The sequence below is a fragment of the Giraffa tippelskirchi genome, chromosome 11 (assembly GCF_054371585.1).
Source record: "Giraffa tippelskirchi isolate mGirTip1 chromosome 11, T2T-mGirTip1v1.2.pri, whole genome shotgun sequence".
Lineage (NCBI taxonomy): Eukaryota > Metazoa > Chordata > Mammalia > Artiodactyla > Giraffidae > Giraffa > Giraffa tippelskirchi.
Window position 1 is genome coordinate 102668489 of NC_137285.1, and position 25729 is coordinate 102694217.

The 25729-nt window shown below is 42.4% G+C and overlaps 1 protein-coding gene across 1 annotated transcript in view; it reads right to left on the minus strand.

Annotated features, from left to right (window-relative positions):
- Window positions 1-11054, minus strand: part of SIK3 (SIK family kinase 3) — a 278071-nt gene extending 267017 nt beyond the window's left edge. The window contains exon 1 of the mRNA XM_081546450.1: window positions 10097-11054. The gene's annotated coding sequence lies outside the window, so the exon portion shown is untranslated. The remainder of the gene's footprint in view (window positions 1-10096) is intronic.
- Window positions 11055-25729: the final 14675 nt, after the last annotated feature.

Below are 25729 nucleotides of genomic sequence, written 5' to 3' on the forward strand. Positions count from 1 at the left end.
ACTAGACAGTTGGACCTAAGTTTTCCAAAGGGCTTTTCCACTTACAGACTCATCTCTGAGCCTCAGTTTCCTTTCGTGGAAAATCACTCCTAATTCATGGGGTTTTTAGGAGAATCAACTATCATAAATACATAGAGGGAAACTTCCCTGGTGGTCCAGTGGCTAAGACTCTAAGCTCCCAATGCTGGGGCCCAGGGTTTGATTCCTGGTCGGGGAACTAGATGCCACATGCCACAGCTAAATGATACCACATGCTGCAACTAAAGACCTGGCGCAGCCAAATAAACAAATAATTTTTCAAAATACATACATACATACATAGAGGGACCTGGATTAAAGTCTGTACATAATATGCATTCAAGTAATTTTCTCCCTTGCGGCATTAAAAACATATAAATAATAACATGCTGCTTTCCAAATCACTTTCACAAGATTAGGAGGATTGAGAATAGAATTAGGGTTTCAAAAATGGATTAACTTCAGAGTTAAAAAGAGAAAATTATAGTTTTAAATGTTTTGGTTGGTTGACTGAGCATGTACAGTTCAGTCTCTGGAAGTTGGACATATCTGTGTTTATGGTACAAACTTATGTGTCCAATGACAACTGTCTCTCCACTTCGTAAAGTAGTTATTATCCCATTTTACAGATGGTCAGTTTGCTTGACCAGTCTGATGATTGACTCACATAGCCAGGACGTGGTGAATCTGGAAGCAAATCCAGGCCTTTCGATCTCCCAATCAAGTTTCCCAAACTTTAGAGTATCCCAATGTCTATGGTCTGTTTGTTTGTTTGTTTTTTTAAGATACTGATGGTTTTTCTTTCTAAAATTTATTTAAAGAATATATGTAAGAAAAATACTAAAATATTTATATCATTGCTACGCAACAGTCTGCTTGAGAAATTGTGTGCATTCCCAAGCTTTCTGCAGAATGCAAGCACTCTTTGAGAACACTATAGGAGCTCACTGAGAAAGAAAAAGTACTCCTGGTGGCATTTTTTCCTTCTAAAACTCATTTAAAACCATATATGGGGGACTTCCCTGGTGGTTCAGTGGTTAAGAATCTGCCTGTTAACACAGGAGACACGAGTTCGATCCCTGGTCTGGGAAGATCCCATATGCCTCAGCGCAACTAAGCCTGTATGCCACAACTACCGAGCCTGTGCTCTGGAGCCTGGGAATTGCGACTACTGAACCCACATGCAGCAACTACTGAATCCCATGTGCCCTGGAGCCCAGCTGCACAATAATAGAAGCCACTGCAGTGAGAAGCCAGCACCCTGCAATGAAGAGTAGCCCCTGCTCACCGCATCTAGAGAAAGCCCGAGAGACGACAAAGACCCAGCACAGCCTTAAAAAAACAAAAACAAAAAAACCTTGCAATAGTGATAATTGGTGCTCCATGAATAATTGCTAAAATTATTATTATTAATCTATTGTAGCGTTTTTTAACAATCTAACTTACTTTACATGAATGGGTGTCTAATTAAATAGCAATGCCCAGATAGGCAGGAATATATTTGTTTAGTTCACCACTATCCAGGTCTTAACACTGTGCCTGGGATATCATAAATGCACAGTAGATATTTCTTAAATAAATTAATGCCTCCCCACTAACTATGGTTTCCTTGACGCCAAGGACTTCTGTATGTTCAGAGCATTTCTTCATCACTTTATTTCAACATGTCCAGAACCTAATACAGTGCTGGTACCTTGTAGCACTCAGCATATACTGGCGAAAGTAAAGCAAGAGAAAGACAGGAAAGTTTTATCCAAAAGTGTATATTCTCTATTCTGAGCATTCAGGCAAACCTAACTGGTGCTCTAGGGCAGCCATCCAAAATCTAAGTTTGTTCTGAGCAGTTTATCTTGCAGAAATGTGATGATCCCAAGGCACTTCTTAAGAAGCCAAAAGAAAAGTGAAGGGTTTGCTGAACCATCAAGCACCCTCCAGAAACTTGAGCACATAGTACGCTGTGCCTGCCAGGAAACAGAAGACTGGGAGAAGGGCATGGGAAGGGGTAGCTGGCAAAGATCTCGTTTGGACCTCGATACAAGAGAAAGGAAAAATGAAAGAGTCCAAACTATCATTAAATCATGACCCCAAGATTGCATAAGAGTTAAAAATAGTTTCTCCAAAGAGGTAGTTTAATCTCATTCTGTCCCCAGGACAAGTGGGAAGCCATTGACTCTATTTTTTCACTACTGTTATAACAAATAACAAGATGCAAATAACAAGACATCTAACAAGGTGCTTTGTAACCAAGTTTCCAGGGAAAATAAAGCCTTTTAAAAACACTCCTGTCCCCTCTTTCTACTTTCTTTAACCTTGTGTACCAGAGGTTTCAGAAAGGGTAATTAAGCAGGAAAAAAAGAAATAAAAGGCATCCAAATTGGAAAGGAGGAAGTAAAACTATCTCAGTTTGCAGATAACATGAGCTTGTATATAGAAAATCCTAAGGAATCCACTAGAAAACCATCTGATCTAATGAGTTGAGCAAGGTTGCAAGCTACAAGACAAGTATATAAAAATCAATTAGATGTCCATATACCAGCAATGAAAATTCTAAAAATGAAGTTAAGATAACAGGCCCATTTATGATAGCATCCAGAGGAAAGAAATACTAGACGTACATTTGATGAAAGGAATGCAAGACAAAAAGTCACTTATTGTATGATTCCATATACATGAAGTGTTCAGAATAAGCAAATTGATAGAAACAGAAAGGAGAGGAGTGGTTGACTAGGGCTGGCCACTTGGGGCCAGAGGGAGGAATGGGGTATGGTTACCACTAGATGCAGCATTCCCCTTTAGGATGATGAAAATAGCTGCAGCTTAGATTGTGATGATGAGTGCACAAGTCTGAGAATACTCTAAAAACCCTCACATTGTACACTTTCAATAGGTTAATTTTATGGTATGTCAATTATATCTCAATAAAGGTGTTAATTTTTTTTTTTATTAAAGGAAAACTCAACTGGAAGAAATTCTCTACCAATAGTGACCCGCTAAAAGGAATTCAGAGTGACCTGCTAAAAGGAATTGGAGAAGGAAATGGCAACCCACTCCAGTGTTCTTGCCTGGAGAATCCCAGGGACGGGGGAGCCTGGTGGGCTGCCGTCTATGGGGTCGCACAGAGTCGGACACGACTGAAGTGACTTAGCAGCAGCAAAAGGAATTCAGTAAAGGGGCTGGGGGGGCGGGAATCAAGCTCTTCATGCAATCACCAAGGTCTTTGTAAGAAGAGGTGCTTCCAGGGAAGCCAGTGGGGAGGGTTAGTCTGAACTACTCGCTGACCTGTAGAATCCAGATTCAGAGTCAGTTTTATTTCTATTAAGAACACACCCTGCTAGGGAAAGGATTATATGAGAAATAGCTCAGGGAGGGAGACTTTCACAGGAGAAAGAAATAAAATGTCTATTTCCATTCATCTCTTCCATTGAACAAGAGCTCTCAAAGAAAGACTTCCTTAGTGGTCCAGTGGCTAAGAATCAGCCTGACAATGCAGGGAACACAGGTTTGATCCCCGGTCCGGGAGGACTCCACATGCCACGAAACAACAAAACCTCCGCACGGCAACTACGGAGCCTGCGCTCCCGAGCACGTGCTCTGCAGCAAGCCACCGCAATGAGAAGCCTGGGCACCGCAACTGGGGAGGAGCCCCCACTCACCACCTCTAGAGAAAGCCCACACGCAGCAGTGAACACCCAGCACAGCCACAAATAATAAATAAAAACCAAAAAAATAACCCACCTTAAAAAATAAAGAGTCCTCAAAGATGAAAAAACCCCACTTCATAGGCAAAGATTGAAATGGGCCACACAGTTGAGCCCTCCGATTCTTAGGAAAACTGGCAAACTTGCCCTAAAGTCCCTGAAGAATCCTTTATGGTTATAAAAAGCGTAGCTGATTCGGCGGCAGTAACAATGTCTGCTTGTTTCTGTCTCTCCCTTGTTGATAGACCCCAAGGGATGTTGATTGCAGTCTCATTTGGAGGTAGTCTCCAGGGCTGAATTATGCTCAGCTACTGGGTGTTTACATAAATCTCTGTATGCTGGAGGAGGTCATCAAAAAGATGTGACTGCTGGTTGACCCTCCAAGTGGGCAACTGGAGGCTTCTTGCTCCCTCCCCTGTCCTTGGAATGCACACTCTGCCTACTGTTCCAACTGTAGGAGCTGCTCCAAGGACGCAGCCTTAAGAGAGTAGAGTGTTGTTGAGACTGGACTGAACATGTAACTGAACCCAGTTAAGGCCTCTATACAAACTTTAAAGGTTCTGGTGTAGGGGTGTGGAAATCTATTTATCTTTTTTTTTTTTTTTTCCAGAAATTACTTGGTTCTTTTTTTTTTTTTGGCTGTGCTGGGTCTTTGTTGTGGCACACTGGCTTCTCTCTAGTTGCCACGCACAGGACATGTGGGATCTTAGTTCCCAGGCCAGGGGTCAGACTGGTGTCCCTGCATTGGAAGGCAGATTCTTTACCACTGGACCACCAGGGAAGACCCAGATCTACTTATCTTCCCTCAACCCTAGATAAGCATTGTAAGTTCCCTTGCTTATTAAACCTGCCACCTACCAGTTTGGAGAGGTTGGCTTCTTTCTTCAGTCTTCCTTGCCCTCTGTGTAAGGGGGCCGATTATTAAACCAACCCTGTCGTCTTGGGGTGGGGGTGGGGGTTGAATATGCAAACAGCTAAAGCTGGGGTTTCATAGAGGCAAAGATGCAGCCACAGGACCAGCTGTTCCAAGTATTTGACAGGCCTAAGGAGATCATGAATTACAGCTCCTCCAGGATGGGGTTTGAGGTATGAATTGGGGAAAGAACTAGAATGATATTCACTTACCTCACCAAAATAATGGAAAGAGATTAGCAAACTTTCCATAGAAGACAATACAGCAAGGCTGTGCAAAATTTATCAAAAGTAGTGGGATGAAGAAAAAATTTAAAAATACAGAGCAGACCACTTAACTTCAAGTTATAGAAACCAACAAGCCATAAACACCTCCAACATTGTGTACATAACTAGCTTCAGTGAAATGAACTCCTTGTCTTTGAGAAGCTGGTCTAAATTTTTTTCCTGTAATTTGCAAAGACAATACTATGCTGTAGTTGATTCTGTAGCAAAATTTCCCTTTCCCAGGGAAATAGCCAAGGCATACTTTAGCATCTGATAATATGAGATTTATGTTAAGCACTTAGGAAGAAGAACAGACGGAATTTTACAGCTGATAAAAATGAATGCTAGGTAGTCGAGAGACTGAAAACAACAGAAAAGGAAACTAGGATGCCAATTCAAATTGATGAAATGAGAACATTTTATACCATAAAGGATCCTAGATCTTGTTTTTCAATCCCCTTACATTGCAGATGAGAAAACTGAGCCTTAGAGGGATAAAGCTATGAAAGGACTTGTCTGAGCTCACATAGTTGTTAGCAGGCTTGGAATCTGAAGCTTCTGACTCTCTCCTTATGAAGCCAGCACTTTTACATCACAATGTTTCCTCCCATGAACAAGTCAGGAAAAGCCTGAAAACCAAAGGACCAAAGCAGCAACAAGGGAAACCCTCTCCTTACAATGATTATGGCAGGCCAGGGCACTGAGAGTCCAAGGCAAAGAAAGAGTGGGCTATGAGTTCTGTATTGGTTAGCTCAGGTTGCCAGGACAAAATAGATTGGGTGACTGACACAACAGCAATTTATTTCTCACAATTCTGGAAGCTGAGAAGTTGAAGATTCTAGCAGATTCCATTCCAGGAAAAGGGTTTCTTCCTGGCTTGGAAACAGCGGCCATCTTGCTATGTCCTCACTTCTCAGAAAAAGAGAAAGAGAGTACACTCTGGTCCCTCTTCCTGTTGTTGGAAGGACACTACTCCCATCATGGGGGCCCCATTCTCAGGAACGCATCTAAACCTAATTACCTCTCAAAGGCATCACACTGGGGGTTGGGGCTTCAATACATAAATATAGAGGTGGAGGACACAAACATTCAGCCTTAAACAAGGTCTCAGAGGTCCAAGTGAGAAATGACCCCAAACGCAAGACAGCAAGCTGGAAAAGGAAAGAAAAAGGATGAAGTAAAAACAGGTTGTCTTTGGTCCTCTTTCACACTTTCTGCTGAGATGGAGCGGATAAAGAGAGATCATATAAAGGGAAGGTTGAACCTAGATTGCATGAAATGTTCCCTTGGTATCTCTAATTTTCTTGAAGAGATCTCTAGTCTTCCCCATTCTATTGTTTTCCTCTATTTCTTTGCATTGATCGCTGAGAAAGGCTTTCTTATCTCTCCTTGCTATTCTTTGGAACTCTGCATTCAAATGTGTATATCTTTCCTTTTTTCCTTTGCTTTTTGCTTCTCTTCTTTTCACAGCTATTTGTAAGGCTTCCTCAGACAGCCATTTTGCTTTTTTGCATTTCTTTTTCCTGGGGATGGTCTTGATCCCTGTCTCCTGTACAATGTCATGAACCTCTGTCCATAGTTCATCAGGCACTCTGTCTATCAGATCTAGTCCCTTAAATCTATTTGTCACTTCCACTGTATAATCATAAGGGATTTGATTTAGGTCATACCTGAATGGTTTAGTGGTTTTCCCCACTTTCTTCAATTTAAGTCTGAATTTGGCAATAAGGACTTCATGATCCGAGCCACAGTCAGCTCCTGGTCTTGTTTTTGCTGACTGTATAGAGCTTCTCCATCTTTGGCTGCAAAGAATATAATCAGTCTGATTTCACTGTTGGCCATCTGGTGATGTCCATGTGTAGAGTCTTCTCTTGTGTTGTTGGAAGAGGGTGTTTGCCATGACCAGTGCGTTCTCTTGGCAAAACTCTATTAGCCTTTGCCCTGCTTCATTCTGTACTCCAAGGCCAAATTGCCTGTTACTCCAGGTGTTTCCTGACTTCAGAGATACCAAGGGAACATTTCATGCAAAGATGGGCTCAATAAAGGACAGAAATGGTATGGACCTGACAGAAGCAGAAGATTTTAAGAAGCAGTGGCAAGAATATGCAGAAGAACTGTACAAAAAAGATCTTCATGACCCAGATAACCATGATGTTGTGATCACTCACCTAGAGCCAGACATCCTGGAATGTGAAGTCAAGTGGGCCTTAGAAAGCATCACTACAAACAAAGTTAGTGGACGTGATGGGATTCCAGTTGAGCTATTTCAAATACTAAAAGACAGTACTCTGAAAGTGCTGCACTCAATATGTCAGCAAGTTTGGAAAACTCAGCAGTGGTCACAGGGCTGGAAAAGGTCAGTTTTCATTCCAATCCCAAAGAAAGGCAATGCCAAAGAATGCTCAAACTACCACACAATTGCACTCATCTCACATGCTAGTAAAGTAATGCTCAAAATTCTCCAAGCTAGGCTTCAGCAATACCTGACCTGTGAACTCCAGATGTTCAAGCCGGCTTTAGAAAAGGCAGAGGAACCAGAGATCAAATTGCTAACATCCGGTGGATCATCGAAAAAGCAAGAGCGTTCCAGAAAAACATCTATTTCGCCTTTATTGACTATGCCAAAGCCTTTGACTGTGTAGATTACAATAAACTGTGGAAAATTCTGAAAGAGATGGGAATACCAGACCATCTGACCTGCCTCTTGAGAAACCTGTATGCAGGTCAGGAAGCAACAGTTAGAACTAGACATGGAACAACAGACTGGTTCCAAATAAGAAAAGGAGTACGTCAAGGCTGTATATTGTCACCCTGCTTGTTTAACTTATATGCAGAGTACATCATGAGAAACGCTGGACTGGATGAAGCACAAGCTGGAATCAAGATTGATGGGAGAAATATCAATAACCTCAGATATGCAAATGGCACAACCCTTATGGCAGAAAGTGAAGAGGAACTAAAGAGCCTCTTGATGAAAGTGAAAGAGGAGAGTGAAAAAGTTGGCTTAAAGCTCAACGTTCAGAAAACTAAGATCATGGCATCTGGTCCCATCACTTCATTGGAAATAGATGGGGAAACAGTGGAAAGAGTGGCTGACTTTATTTTTTGGGGCTCCAAAATCACTGCAGATGGTGATTGCAGCCATGAAATTAAAAGACACTTACTCCTTGGAAGGAAAGTTATGACCAATCTAGACAGCATATTTAAAAGCAGAGACATTACTTTGCTGACAAAGGTCCATCTAGTCAAGGCTAGACTAAACATTTAGTTTAGGCTAAACATTATCCCATTTAGTTTTTACAACCACCCTGTGGTTAGGGTATTAGTATCCTCATTTGCAGTTGAGATGTTCCAAGCTATCCAAGGTCACCAAGATACTCAGCTGTGAAGCTGAGCCTTGACCCTCTGTTAACTGACTCCAGCACAGGTCTCCTTCCATTACTGCACTGCTGGTGCATTGGGAACACCTACAGCACGCACAGGGCTTCTGGTGGCTCAAACAGTTTTTCCAGTAGTCATGTAAGGATGTGAGAGCTGGACTATAAAGAAAGGTGAGTGCCAAAGAATTGATGCTTTTGAACTGTGGTGTTGGAGAAGACTCTTGGGAGTCCCTTGGACTGCAAGGGGATCCAACCAGTCCATCCTAAAGGAGATCAGTCCTGGGTGTTCATTGGAAGGTCTGATCTTGAAGCTGAAACTCCAATACTTTGGCCACCTGATGCGAAGAGATAACTCATTTGAAAAGACCCTGATGCTGGGTAAGATTGAGGGCAGGAGGAGAAGGGGATGACAGAGGATGAGATGGTTGGATGGCATCACCAACTCAATGGGCATGAGTTTGGGTGGGCTCTGGGAGTTGGTGTTGGATAGGGAGGCCTGGTGTGCTGCGGTTCATGGGGTCGCAAAGAGTCGGACACGACTGAGCGACTGAACTGAACTGAACCTAGATTGAGAGTATGAGCACTGTGTGTATGTTAGTCACTCAGTTGTCTCTGACTCTTTGCAATCCCATGGACTGCAGTGTGCCAGGCTCCTCAGTCCATGGAATTCTCCAGGCAAGAATACTGGAGTGGGTAGCCATTCCTTACTCCAGGGGATCTTCCCAACCCAGGGATGAAACCCAGGTCTCCTGCATTGCAGGCAGATTCTTCACTGTTTGAGCCACCAGAGAAGCCCTGTGTGTGCCATAGGTGTTCCCAATGCACCAGCAGTGCAGTAATGGAAGGAGACCTGCACTGGAGTCAGTTAACAGAGGGTCAAGGCTCAGCTTCACAGCTGAGTATCTTGGTGACCTTGGATAGCTTGGAGCATCTCAACTGCAAAATGAGGATGCTAATACCCTAACCACAGGGTGGTTGTAAAAACTAAATGAGATAATGTTTATAAAACTGCTTTGTAAATTATGAAGAGTTGTGTGAGTTTGTTTTGCTTAAGGTTCAGATAGTTGTGAGACTCTGCTAATGTTACAGATGAGAAAGAATTGGAAAACATGGTCTCTGGTCTCCAGGATCTTGTGATTTTTATAAGTATAGGTAAGGCCTGTGTATGTGTGTGCATGCATGCTCAGTCACATCTGAGTCTTTGCGACCCTATGGTCTGCAACTGTAGCCCTCCAGGTTCCTCTGCCCATGGGATTCTTCAGGTAAGAATACTGGAGTGGGTTGCCATGTCCTCCTCCAGGGGATCCTCCCAACCCAGGGATTGAACCTGTGTTTCCTGTGTCTTCCACATTGCCAGGTAGATTCTTTACCACTGAGCCACCTGGGAAGCCTATAAATAAGGCTCACAAACTTGAAAGGCTGCACGTGGCTGATCAGGGTTCTCATCTCTTCTGCTGCAGGTGTCTCAGATATGGCTGGATATGTCTGGTTAGCATGTAGGGTGGCTCTGAGGAAGTCTATTTGTGAGAAGCCTGTGGTGCCTCATTTGAGAGACCTCCTCCTAGGGGACTATGGAGTCAGGTGTGATAGGCTCACCAAGAATCAATGCCTTGGTCACCTGGGTGGGGTCTGGTTGTTGTTACTCAAATGCAACATTGCCCTAAACACTTAAATAAAGATCCAGGCGCCAGAGAAATGACAAGTCTGTAGACATTGAAAGAGCTGTTTCCTTATCTCTATAACACACTGGGGTTCACACAGCCTGTTTGAGGACCCCTCTCTGAGTACCTAACACAAAGAGTGATAAAAATTACTCCCTACCCCGCTCCAGACCAAGTGCTGCTTTGATACTCAGTAGGCACCCAGTGGAGCAATGCAGAAGACCCAGAGAACTCGGAAGAAAGCGCAGAGTCATGGCAGTGCCAGCCTGCAGAGGTGTCAGTTTCCAGCAAGGACTGCAGCACAATAACTGAATGCAACAGTGTGTGTATTGTTCCCATCAGAGCAGTGACAGTCCCCAGCAGAAACTGCCATGCCAGGCAGCACGGTAGGAGGTGGTGTTCATAGACCAGCTCAGAGCAGCTGCAGGTCTTGATCAAGCACCGTGGATATTTTGGGGATGGAGGATGTTAGACAGCCTCTGGAGCATCCAGGAACACTGAGGTGGGGTGGGATTTGCAGAGGGCTGGTGTCCCTATATTATCGAGTGAGCCGTAAAAGGCCAGCAGAAAGTTCACGAAATACAGAGTCATTTCAGATAACGACAAGTTCAGTAGACTGGATTCACTGGCGTCACAGAGGAGGTGGCCACTGGACCTTGAAGTTGTTCACCTGGCCTGTTTAAATACTGAAAGATACCTCTTAGCCCACAAGTCAGAAAGTAAACATTCAAGGAGTAATTCTCCAACACCCAAAGTGCCAATTGAGTTTAAAAAGAGCCCTTTTTAACACCACTATGCCAGACGAAGGGCTGGGTAGGGAGACTCCCTCCCGTGTAATTCTTGCCATTTGCCTATACCCAGAGCAGCCGTTGCCTCTGTTTTATCCAAAGAAAGCCTTCTCTGTGTTCTATCTTGCCCCAGAGACCTAAAGGAGACAGAAGTCCCTTAGCTCTTCCCCTGGTGAATAGGTTGGTTGAGTCCCTTAATGCCTCCCAGGAAATTCAGAAACAAGTGGTAGCCGATGATGATGCGGTAGATCTAGATTATCCATGGCCCTGGCCTGCTGAAGAGTCCCTGCAAAGACGGCTGCCAGGGTTGCTTAGGGAACCTGCAGCAGTAAATCTCAAGCGGTCTGTTGGTTGCCATAGGCAACACTCTATCTTCCCTGAAAACAAGACACAGGTGTTCCTATTCTTAGGAATGAAGCTATGGGGGTAGGGAGAGAAATTGATTGTCCTTAATCCTGAATTCACCTTAATGAATTGGAAGCTGAATCTGCTTTAGGATTTCCTATGGTGGAAAGGATTTTTCAGTCTCCTGTTTTGGAAGAGAGACAATAACCAGCAATCTAGCTAAGTGACAAGTAAATCAAAGGAAACTTAATGATGATAAAAATTTCAAGGTTTATAAGCTTGTGGCCTGGATGTAACCAAAGAAAAGGGTATAAATCAGGACAAAGGTTCTTCATCTTTAGTGCCTGTAATAATCACTTAGGGAATTTGCCTCAGGGACTCTAATTCAATAAGTCTGAGTTGAGGCATAGACAGCAGCAGCCTTATCTACCCTTCTTTCCACCACTGTTAAGAGTTCGCAGGCAACTTATTCAACTGAAACTTTGGAGCCTTTAGCAAACTTGCTGAAATGATTGAGGAAAAGCTGAGAAATCCATAGGGCCATAGGAGACTGAAGACTTGATTTCCTCCTTGACTGCTGACCCTTACCCCTGATAGATGCTTTCCCTGTCCCAGATATCATCTCCACCCACCACTGCTGAGGCTGGGGGAAGTTTTGTACACACCTAGAACAAAAGAGATGAATCCTGGCTGTTGGCAGGATTTACCAGCACATTCTTCCTGCTGCTGCAGAATAACTACACTCTAGACTACAGATCCTAGAAATGGTGACAAGGGGAAAATGAGAGTAGCAGGCATATTCAGAAAATTCAGGTAGCAGTCCTCCTCTTAAGTATGTAAGGGTGATCTTCAGGCTTCTGGTGGCTGTGTATACTGCCCTCATGGCCTTCAAACCACAAAGCCCTTGATCAAATTATTATAAGATTAATTCTGACCACATCCTCTACTTAGTTCTGGTTACTGGTTATCTTAGCTCAGACTGCTATAACGAAACACCATAGAGTGGATGACTTATACAACAGAATTGTTTAAAAATTGAATTGTAGTTGTTTACGATGGTTCAGGTATACAGCAAAGTGATTCATATATATATGTTTTTATTCTTAAGATTTCTTTCCATTATAGCTTATATAAGATATTCAGTATACTTCCCTGTGCTATACAGAAGGTCCTTGTTTTTTTAATCTCTTTTATATATAGCAGTGTGTAAATGTTAATCCCCAATTCCCAATTTACCCCTCCCCCTTCCTTTCCCCTTTGGTAACCTTAAATTTGTTTTCTATGTCTGTGAGTCTATTTCTGTTTTGTAAATAAGTTCATTGGTAACATTTTTCTAGATTCCACACATAAGTGATATCAATAGTCACTAAGTCGTGTGCAACTCTTACGACCCCAAGACTGTATCCCGTCAGACTGCTCTTTCCAAAGGATTTCCCAGGCAAGCATACTGGAGTGAGGGAGTGGGTTACCATTTCCTTCTCCAGGGGATCTTCCTGACCCAAGGACTGAAGCCATGTCTCCTGCATTGGCAGGGGGATTCTTTACGGACTGAGCCCCATACATACAACAAAAATTTATTTCTTACAGTTCTTGAGACTAGAAGTCCAAGATCAAGTTGCTAGCATGGTAAAGTTCTGGTGGGAGCTCTCTTCCTGGTTTGGAGAAGGCAACCTTCTGGCTGTGTCCTCAGATGGCAGAAAGCCAGCGACCTCTGGTCTCTTCCTCTTCTTATAAGGACACTAATCCAATCATAAGAGTTCTATCCACGAGACTTCATTTGAACCTAATTACTTCCTGAAAGCCTAGTCTCCAAATATCACATTGGAAGTCAGGGCTTCAATGTGTGGGAAACACATCAGTCAATTGCTTCATTTATTTAAATTCTCAGAGTCCCATTCTGCCCAGGACACTTTCCCCAGTCTACCTTTTAAAACTTTTTATTGTGGAAATTTTCAAACACAGAAACGTAAAGAGATAGTACAATGACGCCCAGTTTGCCTATAATCCAACTCAATTATCACCTCTCTGCCACTTTATTCGTTGGTCCCAACTCCCAGTACAAAACTAGGGGTTTCTTTGAAGGCAGAAGCTGTTTGTATGGCATCTCTAGCGTCAAGTAAAATTCCTGGCTCATGGGCACTTAAGAAGTTGTTGCTGAATCAATCCACTATGGAAATGACACTGTACTACTGTGCTAGATGCTACAGGATGCACCAAGATAAATTAGACCCTGTTCCTGCCCTCAAGGAGTTTACAATCTAGAGAGGAGCTAATGGAGTCTACCTCATGGTGGATCAGAAACACCTGCCAGAAGGAGGGTGCTGATAGCCCTGACACCGAAAGTACCTAGGTGTCTATTCGCTGGGGCACAATCAGACTTTAATCAAGGAGTTACTCTTCCTACCAGAGGAAAAGACTCTTGTTCTCCTCATCTCTACCAGTGAGGTGGCAGGAACACCAAGGGCTCAGATAAGAGGTCAGAACAGAAACCTGCAAGGTCAGATGAAAAGAGAACTCATTCCTGGGAAACAGGCATTTCACAAGAAGTGATAATATGAGCAAACCTCTTCTGAAAGAAGGTGGCCAGAGGCTGGGTCCTTAAAAGGACAGGTAAGCAATGGCAGATAAGGAGCTGGAGAACTGTCCACTAACAATAAGGGCCCTGAAGCCAGAGGTCACATCCTAGCCTAGATCGGATAGAACAGGAATAGCATGTTAAAATAGAAAGTGAAGTCAGAGAATCTGAAAGAGATTGGGGACGGGCAGAGGAGACAAGAAGTTTTCAGCCCGTATAAGCTTAAAGGGGCTTCCCTGATGGCTCAGATGGTAAAGAGTCTGCCTGCAGTGCAGAAGACCTGAGTTTGATCCCTGGGTTGGGAAGATCCCCTGGAGAAAGAAATGGCAACCCACTCCAGCATCCTTGCCTGGAGAATTCCAAGGACAGAGAACCCATGCAGGTTACGGTCCATGGATGTGAGAGTTGGACCATAGAGAAAAACTGAGCACCAAAGAATTGATGCTTTTGAACTGTGGTGTTGGAGGAGACTCTTGAGAATCCCTTGGACAGCAAGAAGATAAAACCAGTCAATCCTAAAGTTAATCAGTCCTGAATATTCACTGGAAGGACTGATGCTGAAGCTTAAGCTCCAGTACTCCGGCCATCTGATGTGAAGAACTGAGTCACTAGAAAAGACCCTGATTCTGGGAAAGACTGAAGGCAGAAGGAGAAGGAGATGACAGAGGATGAGATGGTTGGATGGCATCACTGACTTGATGGACACAATTTTGAGCAAGCTCCGGGAGTTGGTGAAGGACAGGGAAGCGTGCATGCTTCCAGTCCATGGGGTCACAAAGAGTCGGACATGACTGATCATCTGAACTGAACTGACTGACTTTGTGGAAATCCCTTCAAATCAAGGTACAGATCTAATACATCCTTTCCTATGGTTGGGTAACATTTCATATATGAATGGTCCACAGTTTATTCAAACATTCCCTGTGGACAGTTATTCTGCTTGCATCTGGTTTTTGCCATTATAAACAATGCTGCCGAGCACACCCTTCTGCTTATTTCCTCCCACACTGGTGCTTTTATTTCTGTTATGAAAGGAGGATTCAGTTGGTGGCTAGGAGTACAAGCCCTGAATTCAGACAGCCTAGATTTGAAACCCAGCTCTGCACTCTCATCTGTGTCTCCTTGAGTGAGTCACCTGGTCTCTCTGTGCCAGCAGTTTCTCATCACTCCCCACCAAAAATAAGGATAATAATAGTACCTACCTCACAGGGTTGTTGTGAGGATTAACTGAGATAATACATTATAGTGCACAGAACAGAACCTGGCACTGATAAATACTCAGTAATTGTCATCTTTGCCTGTTATAAGATAGATACCTGGCAGTGATATTGCTTGCTTGAAGGGTGCATGCATTAAATTTTTAAAATGTTTTTTAATTCAATCTATTTTTTAATATATTTCATTGCTGTATAGCTGGTTTACAATGGTGTGTTAATTTCTACTGTACAGCAAAGTGATTCAGTTATACATTCGTTGTTGTTGTTTAGTCACTCAGTCATGTCCAACTCTTTGAGACCCCATGGAATGTACCCCACCAGGCTCCTCTGTCCATGGGATTTCCCAGGCAAGAATACTGGAGCGGGTTGCTATTTCCTTCTCCAGGGGATCTTCTTGACTCAGGGATAGAACTCGTAACTCCTGCCTTAGCAGGCAGATTTCTTTACCGCTGAGCCACCAGGGAAGCCTCAGTTATATACATATATATATAAGTATATACACACACATAATTTTTCATACTCTTCAGGATATTGAATCTAGTTCCCCGTGCTATTCAGTAGGACTTTGTTGCTTATCCAGCATTTTAAATTTTAACAGATGCTTCCAGGCTGCTTTCAAAAAGTCAACAGGGTTCATATTTCAACCACTATGAGAGTCCTTCCCTTTCTACTCACTGTCAGCAGTAGGCTTTATTACTCTTTTTAGTTCTCGCCAATTTGATAGGTATAAATGACAGCATTGTACTTGAATTTGCATTTCTCTGACTGCTGAGAAAATGAGCATCAGTTTACATGCTTTCTTGTCATTTGTATTTCTCTTCTGTGAATTGTCCATTCAAATCTTTTGTCCACTTTTCTATGTGTTGTCTTTTTGTTACCAAATTGTAGAAGTTCTTTACATTTATACTTCATGGTCCTTCTATGTTCTTTCTACTGCAAAAACTTTTATTAAAATATCAACAGTCTCTTTGTTTAGGTAATCTTTTCCACAGTTTTTGAGGGGTTTTTGGTATTGTTAAATCTATCCTTTTTCAGCTCCTAGGCCTTCTGTCTTGATTTACTAGTCATGTAACATTTAGCAGGTAGGTGTGTGTGCGTGTGTGTGTGTGCATGTGTGTGTATGTGTAGGTGCCTAAATTTTCTCCTATAACTTTTATTATTGTTTACTTTTAAGCAGAATTTATTTGCACATGATGTCAAGTAATAACTTTATTTTCCCACTAGACCATTTATTAAACAGGCCACTTTTCTCCAATAAATTCAACTAGTATTTTAATGTATAAAATTATCATATATTTTGGATGTATTTCTGGGTACTCTCTACTGTTCTCATATATTTTATTACCAAGGTTTTATAATAAAATTTCTGTTACAGCTAGTTTATCACTGTTGCTCTTTTTCATGATTTTCTTGGCTATTTTATTATTATTTTTTTGGCCACATCACACGGCATGAAGGCTCTTAGTTCCCCAGCCAGGGATTGAACCCATGCCCCCTGCATTGGAAGCACAGAGTCTTAATCACTGGACTGCCAGAGAAGTCTGTTGGCTATTTTTAAATATTTTTTCTCCCACATAAATTCTAAGATAATCAAATTAAAATTTAAAACTCTGTTATAAAAATGTCATGAAGTTTGCAACTATCTCCAACAAAGTATGCATATTCATACACATAGTATCTTCCAAAGGCACATACACAAATACATGCTTTTTCACTGCACCGTTTGCAGTACACATTATAATCTAATATATTCTAATACACAAGCAATTTTATTTTCATATAGGAAGCAGAAGAGGATATATTTATTTTAATATGTAAATATGACAAAAAATTAACAATTGTCAAATCTAGGGTACATTCTTTTTGTTTGAACTATTCTTGCAACTTTTCTGTAAAGTTTGAATTCTTCTAAATAAACAGCTTGGGAGGAATAAAATAATAAATCATCTGGGGATGTAGATGGGGAAATAATACAAATAAAATACAACCATAAGTTGATAATTACTTAAGCTGGATGATAGGGACATAAGGGCTCACTGTATTATTCTATTTTGTGTATTTTTATAATAAGAAGTTAATTTTTTAATTGAAGTGGGATTTTCATTGGAACTCCATTTAATTTATGTAATAAGTTGGTGACATATTAGTTGTGTTAAGTCTCCCATCCAAAACCATAGTAGATCTTTTATTTGAGTCTCGTTTTTCGTCCTTTGGTAAGATTTATCTTGGGCTTCATATTGGTCATTCGCTGCTCCAATCAGTATTTGCTAAGGTTCTTACCACAGGTCAGGCACAATTCTCGAGGCTTGGCATCCATCAGTGAGCAAAAGGAAAGATCTCTGTCTTTTTGAAGCTTAATACTAATGAGGGGAATCCAACAATAAGCTATCAAAGTAATAAAAAATTAACAATATAATATGGTAGAAGATGTCAAATGTGATGGATAAAAATAATTACAGCAGGATAAAAATTCAGTAGTACAGGGAGTGAGTGGTCAACAAAAGCTTTATTGATGGTGGTGACATTAAATAAAGACTTGAAGGATGACGAAGGAGAATGGATATATGTATATGTAAGGCTGAGTCACTGCTGTCCACCCCAAACTATCACAGCATTGTTAATCAGCTATACTCCAATACAAAATTAAAAGGTTTTTTAAAAAATAAAAGATTTGAAGAAAATGAGGGAGTTAGCCAAACAGAAACTGGAAGAAAAATATTTGAGGAAGAGGGAAATGTTTCTATGCTGAGAAGACCTATCTAATAAAGAGTGGAAAATGATGACTTTTAGGACAGAGAAGGGACAATTGCTGGAGTGATGTCCTCCACTAGATGACAGGAAGGGTATCTGGGATGCAGGTGGAAGTTTAAGGGAGGAGAACAGATACTTTACCTGTGATCAGAGGTAGGAAGATGGGAGCTGCGATGTTGGGAGTCTATGAAAGTCTTCTGTTTGCTTAAATTTTCTCAGTAAAATAGGAGGTAAGATCACGATGTGGATGGGAGTTAAGATGTTTTGAGGAGAGAGAAGCTATGACATTCTCATCAAGAAGAGTGGATAAGTGAATGGAAATAGGGGTATACACCATTGTTCCTAGCAGCATTAGCACCCGCTTGAATTTCATGGGACTAGTAAGCCTTGCTATATCTTTTCTCGAGTCGCTTTTAGCTGCTCAAAGCAAGTGGAAAGTTTTTATGTATTCAGAGTTGTGGTTTTGCCAAATAAAAACGACGAATTAAGAAAGAGGCAAGACGAACATAGAACAGTATACGAAGGTTGCAGCGGTAGTTCAGGATGCAATCCAATGCCACCATGTGATCTGTGTCGAGAAAAAAAAGAGCTACTACCCAGACATCACTGGAAGGTTTTTTCAAGAGGGTAGATAGAAGTGAATCCAGCAAGGAACCAGAACCTGAGCCATCAACGTCAGATGTGAATGAAATTGCAGCTTGCTCTCTGTCTCCTATTGCTGATGATCCTTCAGTGCTACCATCTCCCACCTCCTCTCCCTCCTCCAGTCAGTAACTCTTCTTGCCTGTTCACTCGATGCCAGCCCCTGTAAGCCAGCTGTTGTACTGCACTGTTATACAGTAGTATAATAGTTCTGTACTAGAAGATTAAAAATATGTTCTTCAAAAAAAGAGAAAGGAGTAAGAGAGTTTTAAGTGTACACAGGGATTTGAATACAGTGGCTGATCATGGAATTTAAGCTGGGTAAGAAAAGGAGAAAGGCCATCGAGGGAATAAGATATAGTGAGAAGGTAATAGGAGGACAGGAGGTCTGGGGAACTGAAGAATTATAAGTGTCAGCGTACTGAAAAGAGTATGGGGGAAAGGAAAGAGTGACTGTTGGTTAGAATTGCATGACACTGATGAAAGGCTATAGTTATTGGTAAAATAAGAGGGAAATAGGGTGGAAGACAATATTAATGGAGGGAGGGGTGCCAAGGAATTGAGAGACAGGATGTCAGAAGGAGCATCTACCTGTATATTGAGATTACCAGGAATTAAGATGAGGAGTTCTAGAGAGTAGGTAGTAGTAGCAGTGTTGGTCCCTCAGCCGTGTCCCCATGGACTGTATCCTGCCAGGCTCCTCTGTCCATGGGATTCTCCAGGCAAGAATACTAGAGTGGATAGCCACTCTCTTCTCCAGGGGATCTTCCTGACCCAAGGATTGAACCCAGGTCTCCTGGATTGCAAGCAGATTCTTTACCATCTGAGCCACCAGGGAAGCCCTCTAAGAGAGTAAGCCAGGAGCTCAAAGAGAAAATACATGATATGGGTGTATTGGGATGAGGAGAATATCAGAAGGTATCTGAAGATACCAGGGAGAGTGGGTGATGATGGAAGACAAGATTCTGAGCTTGGGTTTATCCGGGAGGAAAGACTGAGAATAATCTGAAAATAGCAGGACACCTACCCCATGTCCAGGTCCAAGAATATAACAGTCACAGGAGTATATGCAGCCACCACTCTAAATGCAAAAAGATGAAGGGAATGTTTAAGAGATATTTGTGAATATAGGTGATTTTGCTGATAATGGATCACAAAACTTAAGGTAAATAGTGAAAACATTTTAGAAGTTTGGAAGGGTGAGAGGGGACAGAGTAGGGGATATGCCAATCTTTATGGGGCTACAATCTTTATGGGGTGTCATTGAAGAACCCCACCGCAGAGAGGAAGATAAGAAGTAACAAGACTCCAAAGGTGGTAAGTAGGCAAGCAAGCAGGTTAGTTTGCCACAACTCCTTGGTAACTAAAAGTTGAAAATGAAACTTAATAGATCAGAGCAAAAGAGTTTACTGTTGATGCTGCTGATGCTAAATCACTTCAGTTGTGTCCAACTCTGTACGACCCCATAGACGGCAGCCCACCAGGCTCCCCTGTCCCTGGGATTCTCCAGGCAAGAACACTGGAGTGGGTTGCCATTTCCTTCTCCAGTGTGTGAAAGGGAAAAGTGAAAGTGAAGCCGCTCAGTCGTGTCCGACTCTTAGCCACCCCATGGACTGCAGCCTCCCAGGCTCCTCCGTCCATGGGATCTTCCAGGCAAGAGTACTGGAGTGGGGCGCCATTGCCTTCTCTGAAAACAGTTTACTACAGCACAGCAAACAACAGGAGTATCAGCCTCATTGTGCTGACTCCCCTTGCCCTTGGGCCCCACAGGATGATATAATAGGCCCAGACGGATGCTACACACCCTACACAGGTTGTGCTTCAGCTGAGAATCGCCGGGCTAGGTCTCAGTCTCTTTTGTAGTAAGCAGCAGACAAGCCAGTCCCCCGCCTCCAGGAGCACGCTGTTGAGCAAACAGACAACAGTCATACCAAGGTCACCTTGAGCTACTTCATTGCTCATCTGACTATGGAAACTGCTCAATATCAGGAGATACATCTCACAGTTTGGTACCCTCTGTAGGACTTCCCAGGTGACTCAGTGGTAACGAATCTGCCAGGCAATGCAGGAGATGCAGGAGACACAAGTTTGATCCCTGCATTGGGAAGATACCCTGGAGGGGGAAACGGGCAGCTCACACCAGTATTCTTGCCTGGGAAGTCCCAAGGACAGAGGAACCTGGTAGGCTACAGTCCATGGGCTCGCAAAGAGTCAGCCATGACTGAGTACTCGCGTGTGTGCGCACACACACACACACACACACACACACACACACACACACACACACACATTTCCAGAGCAGAGATAATAGCCATAATGGGATTAGCTCCAAGGGAGTCAAGGCAGAAGTTCAAGTCTGTTCAGTGTTGTTAGGAAATAGGGAGTAGTTGGTGTCTGGCTATCATTTTTTGCTCCTATTAACAGAGGCAAGGCAGTCTAGGGATTCGCGATCATGGTCCCAGTTTGTGGACCTTGCTTGATGTAAGTAGAAAGCCTGATAGAGGGGAAAGTTGATGATCAAGTTCTCAGGAGTTCATGTTCACTCTTGGCCCTGTTGGTGGAGGGGCACGTTTACACCAGATGCAGAGTCCGCTTTGATACCTGCTGAAGGAGTTGGGATTTCTCAGGAAACCAGGGGTTGGTCTGAGGTTAGAGATCCCCTCTTTGATCCTGTGATACGGAAACAAGACCTGAGAGTTGTGTGGTCTTAGTTCAGTGCACAAATGAATTACACAGGCCCCCTCTGCACTTTATTTATTTTTTTTGTTTGCTGCACTACACAGCTTATATAGGGTCTTTGTTCACCAACTAGGGATTAAATGTGGGCCATGGCAGTGAAACCCAGTGAAAGCACAGAGTCCTAACCACTGGACTGCCAGGGAATTCCATCCCCTCCACTCTCTTGATGATGGGGTAAAAGAACGCAAGGAGACATGGTCTCGATCCCGATGTACACGTTCACTTGGGGAAAGGCAAACTTGTTTCTTCAGTCAGTCTTTTTAAAAAATTATGTATATAATTATATACCTACATACGTAATAAAATGCATCATTTTAGCCATTTTTAATTGCACAGTTCAGTTGCATTAAGTACACTCATATTGTTGTGCAATTGTCACAACCATCCATCCCCAGAACTTTTTCACCTTCTCCAACTGAAATTTTGTACTCATTAAACACTAACGCCCCATTCCCCCTTCCCAGCCCCTGGTGACATCATTCTAACTCCTGTCTCTATAAATGTGACTACCCTATGTAACTCATGTAAGCTGAATCATACGGTGTTTGTCCTTTCATGATTCGCTTATTTCACCGAGTATAATGTACTCAAGGTTCATCCGTGTTGTAGCCTGTGACAGAATTTCCTTACTTTTTTTTTGGCCATGTCACCTGGCTTGTGGGATTTTAGTTCCTCAACCAGGGACTGAATCCAAGCCCTCAGTAGTGAGAGCATGGAGTCCTAAACACTGGATCTCAAGGGAATTCCAGAGAAATTCCTTACCTTTGAAGGCTGAATACTATAGCGTGGTACATAGACTGCATTCTGTTTGTCCATTTATCCATCAAGGAATGTTTGGATAGTTTCCGACCCTTTTGATTAAAATATTGGGGAAACTAGAAGGCCCATTTTCCTCATTGATGGGGATAGGAAGTCCTTACAATCTGATTATAATCACAGTTCATAATCTTTGATATGTATGTTCTACTAATATTGGTCTATGTGTGGTTTTATTTATTTATATGTACAATGTAATGAACTCACTGCCTAACTTGAAAAATGGAAATTTGTCAACAATTTGCATCTATCTCTTTGCTTCTTCCTTATCTTCTTCCCTTGCCCACCCTCAGAGGATTTTTTTCTTATATTTTATCACACTTTATGCCTGAAATACATATTGTTCCTGACACAACCCATTTGTAAAATCTGGTAGAACTTTATAACAGCAAGAATGAATCTTCATGTATGCAAATTTTTAAAAATCATCCAGGAGGATAGAAGATTCTAGGATGGAATATAGACTATTACAAAGGAATTTAACTATGTTATACATGACAGAATTTCACTGAAGCAGGTGGGGAAAAAGAGGTGCTGCCTTAAGTAATTTTGAAAACTCTGGAAACTGTTAAGACTGAAAAGAAACTATGCTTAAGCTTTGTCATCCAGTTGGTAAAGTTGTTTTCCTTGGAGGTGTGGGTTAACAATTCTAAAACCACTCTACAAGAAGACTGGGAATGAAAAAATAAGTATATGAATGGCAGATGATGTGAACCTGGTTTCTCACTATTGGAATGAGAAGGTACAGTTAGGAAAGGAGGGAAAGCTAGAATGAACCACGTGATAATAGATTATAGTAAGTGCTATCAGTATGAACTCATGTTTAGCTTAATTCAGATACTGATAGATGATGATAGTATGGTGTATACACATATAGGTACAGGTATGGTTATTTCCTAGCTCTGTCCTTTGAGAAGCCTGCGAGTAATATTACCCAGTAGCAATGAGGATACCAGTTAGATCTTGGTGTCCAGTATCTCCATACCATTGTACAGTAAAATATTTTCAGGGGTCTTTACCTTATAGATTCTCTCTCTCTTTCTCTTTTTTGTTTTTTTGGCCATGATCCTTTTTTTCTGTCTTTTTTTAGTTTTATTTGGTTGCCTTGCACTGCGTGTCTTAGGAGATCTTAGTTCCATGGCCCTCTGCAGTGAAGGATGGGCCCTGGACTGCCAGGGAATTCCCTACCATGATACTCTTTCTGAGAAATCATAAGACTCACATTATTTCCCATGAAAATATCATGGGGAAAATTGTGTTTTGTTTTCTTGTTTTTTCCTCCATTTTCAATATTAGGAGCTTTTCTCAGATATCTGGTAACTTTGGCTTCTGCTTTGCTCTTGGTTAAGAGTGAGGGAGTAAATAGCTGTTGAAATCTCTGAATACAACCATGGGGCTTGTTGACTTTGAGCTTCACCATAGGGGTGAGCTGCATGGGTCATTTGTTGGAAACAAGATTCCCTAGACAGGCGGCTTCCTTGGTAATCCCCTAGTTAAGAATCCATCTGCCAGTGCAGGGGACATGGATTCTACACCTGGTCTGGGAAGGTTCCACATGCCACAGGGTAACTAAGCCCGTGGGCCACAACTGCTGAACCCATGTGCCCCAGAGCCCCTGCTCGGCAACAAGGGAAGCCACCAAATGAGAAGCCTGTTCACCACAACTAGAGACTGGCTCCTGCTTGCCACAGCTAAAGAAAGCTTGTGCACAGCAGCCAAGACCCAGTTCAGTTCAGTTCAGTCACTAAGTCGTGTCCGACTCTTTGTGACCCCATGAACTGCAGCACGCCAGGCCTCCCTGTCTATCACCAACTCCCTGAGTCCACCCAAACCCATGTCCATTGAGTCGGTGATGCCATCCAACCATCTCATCCTCTGTCATCCCCTTCTCCTCCTGCCCTCAACCTTTCCCAGCATCAGGGTCTTTTCAAATGAGTCAGCTCTTTGCATGAGGTGGCCAAAGTATTGGAGTTTCAGCTTCAAGATCAGACCTTCCAATGAACACCCAGGACTGATCTCCTTTAGGATGGACTGGTTGGATCTCCTTGCAGTCCAAGGGACTCTCAAGAGTCTTCTCCAACACCACAGTTCAAAAGCATCAATTCTTTGGCACTCAGCTTTCTTTATAGTCCAACTCTCACATCCATACATGACCACTGGAAAAACCATAGCCTTGACTAGATGGACCTTTGTCAGAAAAATAATGTCTCTGCTTTTTAAAATGCTGTCTAGGTTGGTCATAACCTTCCTTCCAAGGAGTAAGCATCTTTTAATTTCATGGCTGCAGTCACCATCTGCAGTGATTTTGGAGCCCCAAAAATAAAGTCTCTCACTGTTTCCACTGTTTCCCCATCTACTTGCCATGAAGTGATGGGACCAGATGCCATGATCTTAGTTTTCTGAATGTTGAACTTTAAGCCAACTTTTTCACTCTCCTCTTTCACTTTCACTTTCATGCATTGGAGAAGGAAATGGCAACCCACTCCAGTGTTCTTACCTGGAGAATCCAAGGGACAGCGGAGCCTGGTGGGCTGCTGTCTATGGGGTTGCACAGAGTCAGACACGACTGAAGCGACTTAGCAGCAGCTTTCATGTTCATCAAGAGGCTCTTTAGATCCTCTCCACTTTCTGCCATAAGGGTGGTGTCACCTGCATATCTGAGGTTATTGATATTTCTCCCGGCAATCTTGAGTCCAGCTTGTGCTTCCTCCAGCCCAGCGTTTCTCATGATGTACTCTGCATATAAGTTAAATAAGCAGGGTGACAATATACAGCCTTGACGTACTCCTTTTCCTGTTTGGAACCAGTCTGTTGTTCCACGTCTAGTTCTAACTGTTGCTTCCTGACCTGCATACAGGTTTCTCAACCAGGTGGTCTGGTATTCCCATCTCTTTCAGAATTTTCCACAGTTTATTGTGATCCACACAGCCAAAGGCTTTGGAATAGTCAATAAAGCAGAAATAGATGATCTTTTCCGATGATCCAGTGGCTGTTGGCAATTTGATCTCTGGTTCCTCTGCCTTTTCTAAAACCAGCTTGAACATCTGGAAGTTCATGGTTCATGTATTGCTGAAGCCTGGCTTAGAGAATCTTAAGAATTACTTTACTAGCGTGTGAGATGAGTGCAATTGTGCAGTAGTTTGAGCATTCTTTGGCATTGCTTTTCTTTGGGATTGGAATGAAAACTGACCTTTTCCAGTCCTGTGACCACTGCTGAGTTTTCCAAACTTGCTGACCTATTGAGTGCAGCACTTTCACGGCATCATCTTTTAGGATTTGAAAGAGCTCAACTGGAATTCCATCACCTCCACTAGCTTTGTTTGTAGTGATGCTTCCTAAGCCCCACTTGACTTCACATTCCAGGATGTCTGGCTCTAGGTGAGTGATCACACCATCGTGATTAACTGGGTCATGAAGATCTTTTTTGTACAGTTCTTCTGTGTATTCTTGTCACCTCTTCTTAATATCTTATGCTTCTGTCAGGTCCATACCATTTCTGTCCTTTACTGAGCCCATCTTTGCATGAAACATTCCCTTGGTATCTCTAATTTTCTTGAAGAGATCTCTAGTCTTTCCTATTCTATTGTTTTCTTCTATTTCTTTGCATTGATCGCTGAGAAAGGCTTTCTTATCTCTCCTTGCTATTCTTTGGAACTCTGCATTCAAATGGGTATATCTTTCTTCTGCTCCTTTGCTTTTCACTTCTCTTCTTTTCACAGCTATTTGTAAGCCCTCCTCAGACAGCCACTTTGCTTTTTTGCATTTCTTTTTCCTGATCCCTGTCTCCTGTACAATGTCATGCACCTCTGTCCATAGTTCATCAGGCACTCTATCTATCAGATCTAGTCCTTTAAATCTATTTGTCACTTCCACTGTATAATCATAAGGGATTTGATTTAGGTCATACCTCAATGATATGA